Here is a 16,653-nt window from a genome sequence, read left to right on the forward strand (position 1 = left end):
GCAAAATGCACAGTTTCCTTTCTTATTTTTCAATAAAATATTTAATATTCCATAACCTTTTTCATTAGTAACATAAAATGGGAAATAATTTTGAGTTTTGCTGGTGCACTCTCCAGAATAGGACCATTATTGTTCTATGAAGAATACGACTCTTGCAAAATAAAATAAACTTGAAAAAGGGGCTATTTTTGACATTATACACAGATAAGATGAATAGATAGTAGCCACGAGCCTAATCCACTCTCTGATCCACTGTGAAGTGAGTATCTAATCTAAATCCACGAGAAAGTGCGCTACGTTGGAAAACGTGTTCATTTCACGACGACTCTTTAGTCACTGCATGTCACTACTTAGTCAATTGCACAAGACAAAAATGCATTTATTTTACGCATGAGTATTTCAAAATATTTATTTCCACTGCAAAAAACCTCCATTTTAAATTTACCCAACTTCCAATGCACTAATGAGAAAAATTAAAAGCTGGAGATGACCGCAGGGGAAAATGGGTTAGTCTGCATTTTCGGGGATCTTGGCGTCCCTGCGAATATCAATTCGAATTGACTAACAACTCGGATATCGCAAAGAAGGGCACCCAATACAAACATTCGATCTGCAACGTTGATGTGCGCCACATTTTTGGATTTAGCTTACTCACAGACCAATTATAATCAATTCTTACAACACAAATGTACTCGCTTCAGGCCGAACAAATATACACTTAGGGGATTCATAATAGATCTTTTAGGCCCTAGAATTAGTTTTATAGCCACTTACTACATATCTAATCTATGAATTATCTTGTACCCAAAAATGAGTCTCTTTTACAAATATATTTTCCATCCAAGAAGTGATGGAATCCTAGGGAAGCAACATTCGATCTATTTTCTTCATAGGAATCGCTTTAGACAATTTCTCTCTCGGACACAACTACCACCATCTTCAGCACTTTGCTGACGACATCCTCTTTTCTCATTTAGAATCAAAAATTCAACCAGCTACTTACAGGAAAATCTAATTTCTCTAGAAAAATTGTTCCAAAAGTGAAAAATAAAAAAGAACATTCAAAGGTGTGAGGATAAATCTTTAGTTTTTGGATGGACCATATGTCCTCTAGTTCACCACAACCAGAATCTATTTCTTCGCAAAGTAATTCTTGACATAGTATAAAACCTCTGTCCAAATAAACGTCTTTAGCTATCAAACTCAAACCTGTTAAACGCTTCTACCATTTTGCAAAGCTCCTTGGCAGGTATTAGAAAACTGGTTTAAAACAATATAGTTAACAAAGAATTAGGTTAAGATAAAAGATTTAGATTACCAATGATGAGTGTATTTCCGAGGATGTTATATCTTGAATAATCACTTCAATATTCAACAATTAAAGTAATTTGACTGAAGCTGAGCCAGAATGCAATTCTTAAATATTTAATTGAATTGCTGAATTTTCGGCTTGGACCCAAATAAATATAAGATTTAAATCTCTCTGGTAACCATCGTTACAATGCCCTGGGAAATCACACATGTACAACTCTGTTTATCTCCTCAGAAAATATATAAATCCAACATTTCACTTTTCACAATTTAAAAACAAATTAATAAAAATATAGAGGAACTAATACCATTTTTTAGATTTTTGGAAATTAGATTCAATACCAAAATTATGTAACCCTTATCTTTTAAATTATCATTCAATCACTATATATAATCGTCATTATTTCATCTCTCTTTGAACAAGATAATGTGCCCCATAAATTTAGTATTTATTTAAAAACTTTATTTATTTAGCTAAATAATGTAAAGTATGATTATAGTGACAGGTTAGTGAAAGTATTGGTTGATTTTTTCTAGGCCTAGAAGAGTAAAGTTTGTGAATACCACCCTTCAATTACGTTACATTGTAATCAAATGAAATTTGATCGTAATTTAAAGAAGGTTATTTATTATTTCTTGACAGTGAAACGCCTCACCATATTATGCATTTAGAAGTGCATGTTTTGTTAATAAATTATTATTATTGTATCTCGTTTTGATCAGCGACTTCGCTTCAAGAGATAAGACAGCATAGCCTTGAGAATTAGCCATTTTCGGTAATGACCTTTGAAATAGACCAAAGGTGAACTTACTTTTTTTCCAATTGTCTTTTAACTGTATTTATTATTTTCTGAAAAAGGTTATAATTCCAATATAGCATACCTAGTTAAATTCACATTATCCAAATAATGTGACTTCATTTCTTATCCCTCTAAAGGGTTATGCCTCTAAAGTGTCATTATAGAGTAATATGCGGCCTCATTAGCTGAAAATAGATGCCAATTAACTGAATAAATGTTTTATTTTTGCAAAATTTTTGTAAAACAAAATATCTTCAGAAAAAAGATTTCTTCAGTAAACTGCACCAAAAATCCTAGGAGTATCCGTATCAGATTTAAAAAATAAATAAATAAAATAAATTAGGGAGAAAAATACTCAAGTTGACGCTAAAAAAAAATTTGGAGCATAAAGAAGGCAATACATTTAATTAGTTTTAGGGTTCTCCGAGCGCTAAGGTTGTTACTGGCACTGCTAACTATATTAGCCTCCAAAAGCCACCCCTGTCTGGGAGCCGTACTCTACTGCCTTTGGATTGACACGGCACTGTCACTACTAACTACTTGTACATTGTTCTAACTACATGTCTTCCGCTAAACTTATTACATTTTAATGTGACTCCCTTCCTAGGGTATCCTAGTTTCTAATTATCTTGGGCCCTTACACATTCTATTGTGTATGTCAATAGAACTGTACAATTCTATTGTAGGCCAATGATCTTCCCTTTGTAATATTCTTGACAAAATTGAGTTAGTCTGCCAATAATTAATTACAAATAGTAAGATCGATGAATTTTTTATCGTGTTGCTTATCTTACAACTTACTTTCAATCGTTAGACAGTCGAATTAAATAAAACATTAGGTGAGTTGGTATTTTTATATTAATATATCAATATTGAAACAATGTATTTAAATGTTTATAATATGTATATTTGTTAAGTAATATTATTATACTTGTACATGCACGTCTGATTTCAGAATTAAATTATTAATTATTATTAACGTAAGTAATAATAATATTATTAATAATAACCAACTCTGGCCGTTATGAGAGACAAATATTTGAATTATGAAATTTTTTATCTTTGAAGATGCGTGTCACCAAAAATGAGCTCGCGTGTCATAGGTGCGCCATCACTGGTTTAGTCTATCATATTCCATCAGGTAAAGGAGATTGCCCAAGTAGAGTAGCTAGAAATAGACAATTAGGGAGCAAAAATAGTCCATCAGCAATTGGCTAGATTATGAACTAGTAAATGATAGTATCACATACTACAATCATAATCTACATTCTTTATTATCCAATCGCAGCAGGCGTTTCCCAAGGTTCCATCCTAGGCCCTATCCTGTTTATCACTTACATAAATCCTCTACCCAAACCTCCTCATGTCAACCTTGCCTAGTACGCTGATGACGTGGCCTTATACACGTCATCTTGGAGAATGGACACCATCACCAACAGACTTACTCTTGCAATTGACAGACTTACAAAATTCTGCAGCAAAATTCGTATTTCCTCTTCTTTCACGTGACTTCAAAATGACTGTGACTAACAAACTACTCCTTTACAAAGTAGTCATTAGGCTGATGTTGCTCTACGCCTGCTCCGCCTGGAGCCCTCACTTGTAGTAGATACATCGAGAAACTTCAGGACAACGCAAAACAAATCTCTGAGACTCGCAACAGACTCTCGATGACGCACTAGAATTGACTCACTCCACGAGACTGCATCCATTATCCCTGGTACACTCCTATATCCAAAATCGTCTGCTCAAAAGCCCTGCCATCCTAATCCACTCTGCCGCGACATTGCCTCCTACGATCCTTCTAAAACATACAGACACAGAAGACTAAAACATATCCTACTCTAACTTTCTACACTAGCTGCAGGTTTTTCCTCTCCTTTTTTCCCTGCATTCCAATCCTCCTCACCTAACTTTTTTCTTACTTCACTTTGTTAAGAAGGTTGAAATATTTTTATACATTTATATTTCTATATTTATTTCATGTATTGTATATATTTATTATAACAAATATTTATTCTATTCTACGTTCTTTATTAGAGACGACTTCATTCAAGTTGTACCACGACTAAACTAGTTTTTGTTTACGCTTACAGGCTGTAGTCACACACAAAATGGTGGTTGATGGTGTTAAGGAAACTTCCAGACAAATCACTTTTGGAATGTAACCGGCGTTGGTACCATATTTTGCGTAAGTCTGATTTCATATAAATGGAAAAATTTACACCCTTCCAACAATTAGTGGAAAAATGAGAATACGCTGCTTTTTAGGGGTGGTATGCTGAAGTGGCATTGTGGAGTCGCATGGTGTGGAGGGATGTGTAAATGATTTGAGTGATTGTGATGAATGGAAGTGATGTATTGATTGATTGATGTCTAATGTAGTTGAACTTCAATTCGTTGATTTTAGTATGTTTTTTAGATTCTCCGAGGTATATTGATTAATAGAGGTGGAGACAGGATGAGCTGGTTACTCGTTAGTCGGGGTAGAATCACTGGTGGTTCTCAGTTCTGGCTTATTCATGCATACCTGGAGTACGTTTTTTTTCCCCATGAGTGTACAGGATATATTGGTTGTACTACATTTTACGAGCAGGTATGGGCGTAGGAAAAAAAATAAATAAATAAAATATTGTCCATTTTGGCAGGAAAATACTTTGTAACAAGCTGGACATAATACTTTTCAAGAAAGAAGTGTTAATTCTCAAAAAACTTAATATAGCTGTGCCTTATGCACAAGAACTGTTAAAGCAGGTGGTGAAAAAAACGGAAGTACGCTGAGGAATTAAGCGGATACGGGACTTTGAAGACGTAAATATCCTCCCGATAATTATCTTCACAAATGGTATATTCGCCAAGACTTTGCTTGTAAGTTTGGATATGCTTGGCCCCACCCAGGCAATCGTCTCCTGATGAAGAATAATTAAAGCAAACCAGGAACTGGTCAGTCGATATGTTGATTAAAAATTATGAATACAAAAAGAGATGTACTTAGCAAATAGTTCTAATAATTACAATTACCAGTACCACAAAACACTGCGTATTAGATATAATTCATTTTAAGGCCGAATTATTTACAGTATATCAATGTTTAAAATATGTAGATTCTCCAAAAATTACAAACTTTCTGAAGTTTAATCTTAGAAACTTCCCAATTATTAAATAGTATCCTAAGAAAAGGCATATCGATACATTTAATCTGGATTAAGGGTCACGCAGGTCTGAGAGGAGATGAAATCGTGGATCGAAAAGCCAAGGATGGGATCTCCCTATAAATCATACATCTTCATACTCAATGTTGGTCTCCGATATTAAAAATTATGCAAAAGCGGAGTGCTATACCGGAATGGCAGCGGATATACGAATTGTCAAAGGCGAGAAAAGGCCAATCCTACACAGCCATCCAATCTAGTATCCCCAAAAGACCATGGTTTTACAGATATAAGAACAACAATAGGAAGTCAGTCAGCACAGTCATTAGAATGAGGTTTAACCACAATTATTCGCCGCACCATTTAGCCAGGATTGGGGAGGAAACATCTCACCAGTGTTCCTGTACTTCTGGAATAATAGCAGACGCCAACCATCTAATCCTGGAATGTGCTAACAATACTAAAGGAGAAGAACGATTGTGGAGGGCTGTTCTAGCGACTGGTTGTCCGTTACCTGCCAATTTAAATACTACTCTGGCAGCTGATGATGGCAGCATTTACACAGAACTCTTTGAGTTCAGTACAAACAACAAGATAACTCTGTAAATATTCAATATACTAAAGTAGCTTCGAAAGAAGATTGTGAATGGCTGATTTGCTAGCTCAGAGGCCAATAACAAAGAGTGAGAAAGTTTGTAAGTCAAAATATGTTCAGGAATTCGTTCTGTACTTAGTTTACTTGATTATTTTTTGTGTCAGTCAAGTATTAGCGCTAATAATTCCTTTAGCACTTCGTTTTTGAATTGTAAAAAATGAGAATGATTTTTGAGGATTAGCTATTTACCTAGATAGATAAACTTTATTGTATTTAAGCATATAGCTTGTTACAAGTGAGTTGATTGCTGACATGAGTACAATACATAATCACACAAAAGATAAAAAATACTTCTTGTAAATAATTTTTTACCATCAAATAAAGAAAATAGTTCATAGAAAGTATAAAGTATTTTTTTTTTTTTTTCTATTTTAATCATTTAAAATAGAAGATGAGCGGACTTTTAGAATGGCAGAGAAGTATTTGTATAAATTAAAAATATTAGCTTTAGAATAATTGTTTTTGAAGTTAACTATAATTTGATGAGGTGAGTCACTACTGTTAATATTTATTACATCTCTCATATTATTGTACAAAGTGCAATTTAATAGAACGTGTGTAAGATCTTCCTTTTCATTCAGATTACATAACATACATGTTTTTGTAGGGTCTATTTTGTAAATTATATTATTAATATTAAATTTCATAAAATAATTATTATATAGCCTAAATTCTGCAAAAAATTTAATAAATTTCAGAGGTACATTTAGTTCGAGATATGTTTGACACGTAAGAAAATCTTTAAGAGTATGGATTGAGTATAACTGCTGGGAAAAGCTTGATTTGTACAAACGGTTCAAATCAGCTGTTGCTAAGGAAAATTTAATTAAATTTAAAATATTTTTAAAGTTGTCACTAGTACGTAGAAGATCCGTCAGATTACCTAAATGATCAATACGTGTTTTTGAAATAATACATTTAATTTGAGAAAACCAATTGTATTTCAAAGAGTTTTTCTTATTATTACTGTTTTGGTCATAGTTAATTAACTGATTGAAACAGATTTTTGGCAACCTATGTTCCTCCATAGTTTCTATTTTTGAGATCCAATTAAAAGCTTGTTTTAAAACAGAAAAACTCACATGCAATTCTCCAGTTTCAAGCCTAAGCTAGTGATTAGCAATATTTCTTGGAAGACATAATAGTCTCTTAAAAAACCGTAATTGAACCGCGTCAGTTTCATTTAAATACTTCAATGCCCAGACTGGAGACGCATACAAAAGGCTGTTACCAATTATTGACTTAAACAGGTATATTCTCGAACTCCAAGAATTAGATTTTCCTTTGCTAAGAATATCAAAGACACTACCGGTAGCCATGTTTAGCTATTTACCTGAAGCTACTGCGACCTTTTTGAAATATAGATTTCCATATCATTCAATGTAATTGTAAATCATGGCCAGATAGAATTGTGGTAATTCCAGTCTGTCGCACACTAAGCTACCATTCTAGCAATTCTTTATACTCGCAAGTTTTCTTTGTGTGTCTCTCTGTGTGAAGTTTCCATTGTAGGCATAATCGTCTCTGGAAGCATTTGAACGACTCAACAGGACAGTATTTAGCCTCGGGTGAATTGAGGTCGTTGAATAAAAAGTAATTGAGGTCGATGGTAGCATAAAAAAATAGAGTAGATAAGAAACTTTTGAAAGGATCTCTTCTAACATTAAGTTGGTTATGGTGACGCTTACATTGTTTACAGTTAAGTACGACGCAGTTAGTTATTGATTGGGGAGTTACTGATTTAAAAAAGTGGCAATGCCTTTAATCTAGCGTTTTCAGAAGGGTAGGACGCTAGGTAGACTCTCTTAAGTGAAGCAAACAGATTTTATCGGAAATACATTTTTTAGTAACAAAAAAATTAGGTTGTTAATAAAATAAGCCAGAGTGATCAGAGATAAGGGAAGTAGTAGAATTTCTAGAAAAATCAGTTGCCTGAATTAACGGCCATTAGTATAGCAAATAATAATGCACATATTTTTTTTATAATGTAAATTTACATGATTTGCAATCGACCACTTACTGCAGAAATGATCCTGTAGAAGTAAGGTCTAAGTATGGAAGTGGCGGATTAAAATGGACCCACAGAAATGCCAGCATGACACGTTTACTCTTCGGCGGGGCTCCTGTCCACCTGTCCTCTTCAACAGCAATCCTCTTCCTTGTACTGATCTGGTGCGCTGCCTTGGGCTCTACATATACATACGACTACTAAACCCATATACTAAACTTAAAAGACAAGCAATGACTGCAAAACTGCTTTACAAACTTCTTGGACGACGCTCCAAATTGCCCATAGAACTCAAACGTTTAATATGAAACAATATCCTCAAAACTATATGGACTTACGGACTAGAGCTGTGGGGTTCAGCCAAACCTACAAACATGCAGACAGTGCAAACATTTCAGTCAAAATTAGTCCGACAGATAGTTGACGCTCCTTTCTACGGTGACTAACCTCACTCTTCACAACGACCTCAGCATCCCATTCGCCAAGACGAAATATCACAAGTTCCATACTGCTCTCTCTCTACTTGCTCTAATCCTCTCGTCAACTGTCTCTCGCCTTCTCTGACATCCCTAACAATACTCGCCGACTGAATTGCCAGTGGCCCCGCGACTTCCTCTGAAGACCTAAAGATCATTATATCCTGCAGAGAGTGCTACCACTGGGTAGGTTCTCTCCTCCTGCCTTTCACGCATTCATTTATTCTATATATTCCTATTTGCTTATTGTATATATGTATATACAGATTGTAAATAACGAAATATATTAAAAATAATAGAAAAATAATGTAAATAACAAATAAATTACGTAATAACACAAATAAAAATGTATAGCTAGTAATCTAATAACATTCACTCATAGTAGAAGGTTGTCGTCAAGATGGATTTACTGAAAAACGGAACATCCTCAAAGATGAACATTTTGTGTAGCTACACTAGTTCTATGAAGATGATACTGTAAAAAACTATGGCCAGTAATGGAGCCTAAACCATGCTTCTGTTGGGTTCAATCTAGGAGTCATGTCTTTGGGTTAGGGCAGGACAACTCTTGCAGTTCTTTTGTCATTTCCTTAAGGAACGTTTCTTCGCTAGTAGTCATAGATAATCCTTTAAGCGCTGGTTATTAATAAGGACCATTCTGTTTTCTAGGGTACAATGCGCGCCATGTGGTCGGCCTTACCATCAGTAAGGTCGGCGGTACCTTACCATCCCGGCAATTTGAGAGCAACCACGCAATACCATCTTTTTACCGGCCTTATCGATATCAACAAGCCTCCAGATAGCATCTAAAAACTCTGGGATTAAGCAATTGCCAGAAATCGCCATTAACTTCTTAAAATCGTGTAATTTTGCTATCTTCAGCATTTAATAAAAGAATAGTATTTATAAAAAAAAAAAACCAAATGCAAGAAGTGGGAGAGACCATTAATAATGAACAAGAAGTGGACGAAAGAACAGAGAGTTTGAAAACTACTGCCGTAAGCAGTTTTTAATACATTTAATATCTTCATTCTTCCGCTCATATTGTTTTTTGTAGAACCGGAGCACACAAATTCATTGTATAAAAGATAAACTTACAACTTAAAGAATAAAAAGAAATTCTTTAACGTTCATTCATTCGGGTTTAGCTAACTTTCGCCGCGAAATAACGCTGTACTAGTCGGTAACTTGGAGTGCATGGAAACGCTGTTACTCCTTAGTTTTCTACAAACGCTACCAACCTTACGTATTTATTTTATATTATTTTAAAATATTTGTTTACTCTCGCTGAAAGGATTTCCCACTTTTCCTGATAATTTTCCTTTAACATTGTGTAGATATATTATTCCTGATGGTCTAAACTAAAACATATATTTAAAACAAAACTCGGAGGTAGGCTTCCCTTAGATGTACCATTTTATTGCAATATTTTGTCCTCTTAGATATACAGGGTGACCAGAGTTATATGCTCCACCCACTTTTTTTTTTTTAACGGCGGGAAATTTCGAAAAAATAAAAAACACGTATTTAATCATCTTTAGTCTAGTTTATTTTCAGTGATTGACCAATTTTTTTTAAACCCCTGTATCTCGAGATACAGCATCCAACTTTTGTTTTTCAAATGGAACGTTATATTTTTTGTTGCATATTTTTATAGTTTTTGAGCCCTTAAAAAAAAACAAAACAAATTTTTTTGAAATCGGTTAGGTTTTTCAAAAGTTATGGTAATTTAAAATCTGAAAAACAAATTTCAGTTTATTGTCAAAATTACGTTATTTTTTTTTTAAAGAAAAGGAAATGATTGTGTCCAGTTGGTGGGCACGCTAAACAGCAAAAATCTTTGAACAGAATCCGCCTGTTATCAGATTACCTAGTAAACTAAGCATCCAACAATGTTTTATAGCAGCTAAAAATGGTAGGAAATTGGAAAATGGGTATCTTGCAGTGATTTCATGCCCAGAGTGAACGTAGGAATCTTGATGTCAAAGAAATAGGTGCCGGTGCAATGCTAAAGGTGGGCTGGTTTCCAAATTTAATTGGGTAAAAATAAATTAAATTAAATGTATAATGTAATATGTACAATAATAACATAAATTTCAACTGTTTTCGCGTAAAAATGATCTAAAAGAAAAAAAACCAAATCTGTTTTCTAATTTAAACAGTCCATAAAATAATTACTTTCTGCCAATCAAATCGAGTGTTACCTTCATTAAATTAATAAAGTGTTGTTGGCAATTAATAAAAAAATAAAACGGAAAGAAAGAATTATTAATTAAATGTTTGAACATTCCAATTTTAAATAATTCCCTTCTGAGATAATTAAAAGATGTTTATTCAACTTACCGATGTCATGATTTCCGGTTCTTTTACCACTTAAAATACGCTTAATTTGAAAAAAAGAGACGAAATAACTCCTTGGCTTACCTGCAAAGTAAGAAAAAAAAAGATGTTATTACTTTTGAAATTTGAGTCACACAAAACAACACATTCTCACTTAGTTGAAATTGAAAAAGATTTAATTTGGCTATAAAAATTTCTCTGATTCAGAAGACTATTACAATAAAAGTGCATGAAACATATTTAGGCTCATATTTGTGTAAGAAGTTTCAGTTAATGTTCTTCAATTTAATGGACTGCACTGTATCCAGAAATGCAATTGCATTTACCATTTACTCTTTCCTTTACAACAACTTCTATTGCCTGTACAGTGTACATCTACCTAACTGGACAGTGTAGCTAGTTTTTTGAAGGTACTCTAAGCCAACTAGTTGCACCTGACTCCTAAGCATCAGGATCTTATTTAAGGACTGTAATAGTGCCAATTTGTGGAAATTTGGTTCTTTTTCACCAGTATTACTTGTTTTTGAATCTTTATTGGTGACCAAAAAGAAATTTTTGAGAATCATGTATGTCTAGCGCATGTCTGCCATGCGCGAACGAAAAATCACCAGTTTCCAAATTTATTTTTAAACATTTGATAACTTAAGGTTTGACTCAAACCAAATACTTGAATCCAACACTTTACATAAACCAATATGAACCCGCGAAGTTCGGGGTTTTGGTAAACGTTTCAACATCCTCAGAATCCAATCCTTACAAATTAGAAAAATCCTTGGAGTAATCGTCAATGCTCTCAAATGAATCCATCTCTAATGTCCTCAATATTCATTTTCTATCCAACTCAACCTCAATCCGGTACAAAAAAAAATCCGCAACAATACTTTATTTATACGTCATAATCCCTCAGTCCGTCGCCTTTCTTTCCATACAGTTCTTAATACCGCAATTCTAGTCAATCCCTCCCTATACGTTCCTCTCTTTAACTCTTTTTGCGTTCAAATGAATAAATCTTTCATGCTGAGTACTACCACCGGGTAGTTTCATCTCTTCTTGATTATTAATGCTGTACGAAGCAGCTGTATTAATTGTTGGAAAATTCATCCCATGTTCTGATACTTTTATAGCAAAGTAATATTTCGTTTTTCCCCATCACTAAGCTTCTTAAGTCGCAAAACAGAATTAAGTTGTTTCTCCTAATTATAAAAGATTTAATTCTATTGTCAACATTCCGAAGTTCATAATGCTTGTAGCTTGGTAGCCATTTCTTAAATTGATTTAAAGTAGAGTTCATTGATTTTTTTTTAAGTGGGTGATATCTACGGTTTCCATTAAAGAGATTTTACAATATATTAAATGTAAATTTGAAGAGTCTCCTCTTATAAAAAAGCAATTTCCCTCCCGTATTAATTAAAACGGAGTTAAAAAAAAAAATGTTGGTCTACAGAAAATAATGAACAGGAGTAATTTAGTGTCTAGTAAAAATTAAATCTTTAGGAAACCATCTTCAATGTGAAACCGGAAGCGATAAATCATTTATATATTTATACATAAATATTTAACGACAAACATTGTTAGGAAAATTCGCGCATTAGATTTAATAATTTATTTAAAGTAATTATCTCATTTTGTAAATTATTATACAGGGTGATCCATTTAAAAAGCACCAATCGCTAATAACTTTTTAGGAAAGCTGAATTCAGGAAAAACCCATGAAGTAAACTATATGTTTTTTTGGGTCTAGTTTTCAAGTTTTCCAACCCCCGATGCTGTATCTTCATTTTTGGCGAAGTTACGGCCAACGACCACTGGTTTTGACAATGATTGTGATAACTACATAAAAAACTGTGAAAAATGACGTTTCGATATCCCTAATATTAGTCGAGATATTTAAGATCAAAGTTACAATTTTATCTATTCGTGAACGGTTTACAATATTAATTTTCCACCAGAAATACACGTTTTGGGAGCTCCTCTGACTGCAAAAAATGTTATTTGAGACTCACAGAACAAAAATAATAATAATTGAAGATTTTAAAACATATAGTGTAATGTAATGGTTGTCGGTGAATCAGGATAAATTTGTTTTATCATCAAATAAAAGCAATCATCACATCATTTTAATGTATCCAGTAAGCAAGACTTCTTGACCTATGAATACGGTAAGAATATCTTGCCAGGGATGGGCGTGTGTTGGTCTAGTGGTCAAGAGCGTGGCTTTGTAAGTGGGAGATTCCCAGTTCGAATCCCGCGTATGACTACACTTTATTAAAAAAAAGTATTATGATGTATTAAGTATTGTGAATGACTGCATACGCGGGATTCGAACTGGGTGGGCGTGAGATGATCGTAGATGATGATTACAAGTTCAGATCTGTGACGATTCTAGGTTTTTAAGTTAAAGGCTGTCTTGAATATGATACCATGGACTTTATATCTTGCTTTCTGAGTTTGTGCTAACCACGTTAATGAGGAGCGGAAAGGTTTCCCAATGATAGGAGCAGTTTCAGTGTATCTTCTGTGGAAGATCTAGATTTGCTCTAAGAATAACTCCGCTGTCAATCTTTTCATTCCATAACAATCGGCAATCTAAAGCCATTGAAGCTCTTTGGTTGAAGCAACTAAGGGCCAGCATGTGAAATAAAAATACGCCCTACTATCCTCTGCTGGCCAACGCCAAGGACCTCCAACGCAAACAAGGAAGCGACTATACACGGCAGAACTAGTTATATCACAGCTATTGTACAGATTATGGCAAGAAGTGGACTAAACGGTTTCTTATATACTATAACGTGCGTTGCAATCACTAATAGACGATATGTTGACTTGTGGCATTTTGAGACCAAACAGATAATGTCCCAAAAATGACTAAAAAGCTTGGGACAACGGAAAAGCGGATGTCCTCTTCACAAGAAGCCTTTTTTGAGACAAAGCCCCATGGCCAATCATAATCTTAATTCATAATCGTGGATTCAATTCTAAAAGAGCTCACAATTGGTCTTGACTATTTGAAGGGGACGTATTTTATACAGAAAACACTGTACAAAGTCTGAAAGTAAATATAAAATTGTGAATGCAAACTTAGAGGTCAGTATCAAATTTTTTTTTGCTACAAAAAGAAATAAATAACTTCTTATATTGTTATAAAAAATTTCAAATTCCATACATTTTGTTACAGATTAAAGATTTCGGTTTTTTGAATTACAAAACATTTGAAAAATATTATAACTGAAAAACTGCCTTACTTTCAGTACACATTTTTCTTATAATGTGATTTACAGTCAATGTTTATAATTAAAGAATATTTGAACAGGCGATACTGGTAAATATTTTATGTAGAGGCAAAAGTAATGTACGGTGGCTAGTTTAACTGACCTGTGGGGTTTGGCTCACGTGTGGGCGTCAATCCAGTAAGTGCTAGCCACTGTCCAGAACCCTTTTCCAACTGCTCTCTCGTTCTGCCAAAGTTTCTTTTTCTTTTTTTTCCTCTTTTACTTCACTTCTCACGTTCCTTTTCACTTCTAGACTTTTATTTATTTCGTGAAAACGGTAATGTATTCATTCTTTTCTCTTGCAAATAAATATATCAACCGTCTTTTTCATCAGTTTACTACCTGTACACTAATTCGATTAAATCAACTCTTTTTCACGCGGTAACAATAAATTTTACCGCTGAAAACATTAATTATTCTGTTGAAGAGAGAAGTAGTTTTTGGGTACACAGATACATCGTAGGTGCATTCTATTTCTAGCAATTGGGTAATGCACTTTTTCGTCTATATCTTACTGAAGTTTTCACAATTTAATTGAATATTTTGGATTTAACTTTAAAATTTTCGAACTGAATACTTACTTGATCTCTTTTCTAAGTAGGTGTTAGATTAGACTTGGGCGGCCTCAAGGCCACTGCGACCCCTTTGGATATATTGTGGCTCCCCTCACTTTAAAGCTCACCCTCCAGACCTGTCCTTTTGATCAGACTCTTAATGCTGGAGAGCTGCTCTTGCGTAAAGCTCACAGGCCTTGGTTTTTCCTCCCCGAGAAGTAACATCCTTAGCCACACGAGCCCCTCGCACTGACACAACACCAGTGCAGTGCCGTTTCCTCCTTCTCCTCTTCCTGACAGAACCTACAAAGGCTATCATCTGCCAAGCCCATGCGATGCATTTGTTTTCTGAGCCTGCAGTGGCCAGTTAATAGGCCTACAATCATCCTTATAGCCCCACGGGGCCTTGACGGATTAATTCTGCAGTCAGCCTCGGCGAATCGCCTTTAATAAACTCCTTCGCCTGTCTCTGCCCAGTGGTGGCAAGCCACCACTCCTGAGACCTACTCTGCAATCTAACTTTACTCTAGTAGGTGTTACGAGACAATGAAGTGACAACTAACTTCAAAACAATAAAAGTTTCGACCAACGGAAAGTAAGTTAGGGTTGATGTAAGTCTTCAAAAAAGGACATTTTCACCGCTATCCCCAAAAAACTGTTAAAATGATACATTCCAGAAAAATAAATATATTCCAGAATGATGCATATATCTAATTATTATTCCAAACCAACTTTTATTATATTGTTACAACTGAAAATTGCCAAAAAAAGTTATTTTAAAGGCAGTCCCCTCTACACTTAGTATTACGTACTTTAAACGCTAAGTTGTCAGTTTCAATAAGTAAAATATTTTAAATAAAGATTTCTTTATCTTTAAACAAGGGACTACTATATATAATTACCCATGATTAAAAACCCATCAATAAGCAAGTGGTTTCATGATTATTCAATTAATAAGAGATTAAATTATTAGATATTTTGATAGTCAGTTAACCTTTCATGCAACATTATGAATTCTGTCATCAAGGTAAGAGCTAAGTACAGAGGCATCTAGTTTTAGCTGGTGAACTAATTTCAATTTTCAGGTAACGTGATCATATGATAATTTCTGTTCCTTGCACGTTTTACTGGAATATTGTGCACGAATCTTGGCGTTTCTGCGGGTATCCCAGTCTAATAACACAAAAGAATCTTACACTGATACTTTCCTCATATTCTTAGGATCTGCAAAGTTGGTTTTCCTGCTGAGTAACCCACACTGACTAACGATCTTAATTTTAACAAATTTAAACCAATACAAATTTGGATATATGGATGCATGGGAAACTGCTAGAAACTAACTCAAGTAAAAAAGATGCCTATACTAAGTTATAAACATGACTTTAATATATATTTTTTTTTAAAATTTATTTTGTTATTTACAATCTGTATACAGTATACAATAAGTAAATATGAAGACTGTTGCGGGAGGAGAGCAGGAGGAGAGAAGCTACCCAGTGGTAGCACTCTCTATAGGAGAGAGGAGAATGTGAGGAGGAGAATACGAGGAGGAGAGAGGAGAGTAATAATTTAGGTCTTCAGCCTACAAGGAAGTCGTGGAGCCACTGGCGATTCAGTCGTCGAGGAGTATTAGGGATGTCAGAGGAAGCGAGAGACAGTGCAAGAGGATTAGAGCTAGTCGAGAGAGTAGTATGGAACTTTTGGTATTTAGTCTTGACGAGTTGGTCTATGAAGGGAATGTTGAGGTCGTTGTGAAGAGTAAGAGGTTAGTCACCATAGAAAGGAGCGTCAGCTATCTGTCGGAGGAGTTTTGATTGAAATGTCTGTACAGTTCGTATGTTCGTAGGTTTGACTGAACCCCACAGCTCTAGTCCGTAAGTCCACATAGGTTTGAGGCTAGTGTTGTATGTTAAACGTTTGAGTTCTATGGGCAATTTGGAGCGTCGTCCAAGTAGTCTGTAAAGAAGTTTCGCACGTTTTGTCATTGCATGTCTTTTAAGTCTAGTGTGTGGGTTCCAAGTGAGACTTTAATATAAAGTTGCGATTAATGGAAAAAAAAAAGCTAATGAAAAAAAATTAAAGACAGAT

General features: G+C 34.5%; 1 protein-coding gene and 1 long non-coding RNA gene across 12 annotated transcripts in view; one reads left to right on the plus strand and one right to left on the minus strand.

Moving 5' to 3' along the window:
• Positions 1 to 5,743, plus strand: part of LOC141450962 (uncharacterized) — a 43,872-nt gene extending 38,129 nt beyond the window's left edge. Inside the window, exons 2-3 of the long non-coding RNA XR_012456468.1 lie at positions 4,208 to 4,302; positions 4,534 to 5,743. This is a non-coding gene — a long non-coding RNA (uncharacterized lncRNA). The remainder of the gene's footprint in view (positions 1 to 4,207; positions 4,303 to 4,533) is intronic.
• Positions 1 to 16,653, minus strand: part of LOC141450977 (cell adhesion molecule 2-like) — a 673,919-nt gene that overhangs the window by 381,501 nt on the left and 275,765 nt on the right. The gene's annotated exons all lie outside the window — the stretch shown is intronic.

The sequence above is a fragment of the Rhodnius prolixus genome, unplaced genomic scaffold, assembly GCF_049639745.1.
Source record: "Rhodnius prolixus isolate KJV_2025 unplaced genomic scaffold, Rpr scaffold_8, whole genome shotgun sequence".
In the NCBI taxonomy this organism is placed as follows: domain Eukaryota; kingdom Metazoa; phylum Arthropoda; class Insecta; order Hemiptera; family Reduviidae; genus Rhodnius; species Rhodnius prolixus.